Below are 2,468 nucleotides of genomic sequence, written 5' to 3'. Positions count from 1 at the left end.
AGAGGGTTGATTGTGAAGCCAAGCAAACTAAAGCTGTTAACAATCTCTATCTCTTCACCATCTATCATGATGATGCCAATTGGCCCAGTGGTGAGAATCTTTGTTTTCTTAATGCTGAGCTTCAATCCACATTGAAGGCTGTAGTCCTTGACCTTCTCCAGGTCCTCCTCATTCTCAGCAAGCATGATTGGGTCAAATGCATAACACAGATTGTTGGTGAGTCTTCCTCCAATCCTGATGCCACATTTCTTTCATGGAGCCTAGCGTCCCAGATAATGTTCTGCACATAGATTGAAAAAGTATGGAGATAGGACACATTACTAGCATACACCCTTCTCAATTTTGAACCATGTAGTATTTTCTTGTTCTGTTCTAACAACTGCCTCCTAGTCTCAGTACAGGTTTCACATAAGCACAATCAAGTGTTCTGGGATTCCCATTCTTCTCTGAATCAGCCACATTTCATTGTGATCCACACAATCAAATGCCTTTTTTCTCTTTTCCATAAAATTCTTGTCTGTCAGGTAATTTTCTAGATCTGAGAATTCAAATTAAGACAGACTAAGAAGGGTTGGTCATCCACTTCCAAAATATTGGGCCTTTAGAGAAATGCAAATGTGTATTATTAAAAAGACTTCCATCACAAAAAGATTAACAGTATTTATATAAAAGTTAAAAAACAAAAGAAAACAAAACAAGGAAAAACCCAACCAAACAAGCCAAAGTTACATCTGAATTGTGACAGATGATTTTGTGAGAAGTATTGCAACCATTGTTAATATACTTAGTCAATAATTAAGAAAAAGTACTCATTATTGGTAATATTTTGTTCTCTTACAACATAAGGCTACCATGAGTTTTAGTCAACGCTATGCAGTTATCTATGAGAAGTAATGTTAATCTTTACATATATATGTGTTATATTGTTGTTATGTGTTGTCAAGTCAACTACAACACATAGGGACCCAATGTACAATCACTCTGAGCCCTGTTCTATTCTGATCCAATTTCACTGTCTCTGACACATCTACCCTCATTACCCCAGTTGTTGTGTCAATCCATCTCATTTGGGGTCTTCTCTCCTGTCCTGTTCCTCTCCCCTTCCAAGCATGGTATCCTTTTACAAAGACTGGTCTTTCCTGGCCAAAGTATGAGACAGTCATAATAGCTATAGTGGACCAAATAGTCTCTGAGAAAATGCTCTAAATATGCTCTCAGAGAAGGACAAACACACAAAATACATTTTGGTACTTGATGTTTTTCATACCATGCAGCCCAATGGTATAATAATGTGGTACAGTCTCAATGTAGGAGAAAAATACATAATCTCTACTATTAAATCTTTCAACTGACTTTTAATTACATTAATTTTTATTCCAAATAGCTTTTTATTTAAAAAAAAAAAACAACAAAACACACCAACATTATTTTTGTTCTCTCCCTGAATTTAGTAATACACATATGGCCTTGAGTCTTTGGTTTTCATCTCACATCAAAAGTAACTCTTTCATCCACCCTTCCCCTCTTGTAGCAAGAAGAGTAAACATCTTAGTTCCGCTTTTAAGGCATCAAGGTTACAAAACGCCAGGCTTCTACTAGGTTGTGGCCATTGCAATAAATCTCATCACTTTCTGACACCAGCTAAAATATGGACAAAGACAACGTGCAATGGCTTGATCTGATCTATACTAACCTCACAAAGGGAACTATCCCATCAACAACATCCACAGAATAACTCTGATCCTTATAAAGAGACCAGACATGGGCCCCACTCTGATGCACCTATTTGATTAATTATTGGGTCTTAAATTTGTTTCAAACGACCACATAGACTTTATATAATCTCTTCACTCACAGTTGTATCATTTGTCAGCAAAATATGTAGGGTTTTGGCTAAAACAGGTAGAGAGGAGAGGCAATCAATATCACATAGTGAAAGTCCAAGTTCAGGCTAGCAATATAAAGACATGAAACTTTCGGTTTCCTCAGTCATCCAGCAAGCTTTATCTCACAGCAATATCAATTCATATCTTCCTTTAATAAATAGTCTTTGAAGCAAATTGAAGTCACTGATCAAAGGTGAACCACTTGTCTGCATTTGAAGCAGTTAGAGACCATATTTCCAGGGGGACCAAAGAAAATGGATAGAAAAGCCATTCTCTAAAATCCTAACACCACATTACTCATGATTTTTATATTTTAGGATAGCTTCCATGAGCATAAAGAAAAGTTCGTTTTATTTTTTTCAAAGCAGCAGTAAAATAATTTGTTGAGGGGGAAAATAAATATTACTGAAGTGTATTGATTATTATCAACTGCTAGCTACCCATGTCTTTGTAAATGATATCCCATGGTTACCTTGTCAAACTACCTTTCCATGCCATAAATTGAATTTTCTAAAATTTATGATATAAAATATGAGATGATAAGACTTTTCCATTCATTCTTTATAAAATATGTCAGTGTTT

This window comes from Elephantulus edwardii, unplaced genomic scaffold, assembly GCF_000299155.1.
Source record: "Elephantulus edwardii isolate Elephantulus edwardi_28Jun2011 unplaced genomic scaffold, EleEdw1.0 scaffold00460, whole genome shotgun sequence".
Taxonomy (NCBI): domain Eukaryota; kingdom Metazoa; phylum Chordata; class Mammalia; order Macroscelidea; family Macroscelididae; genus Elephantulus; species Elephantulus edwardii.
Note: the sequence above shows the minus strand (reverse complement) of the source record.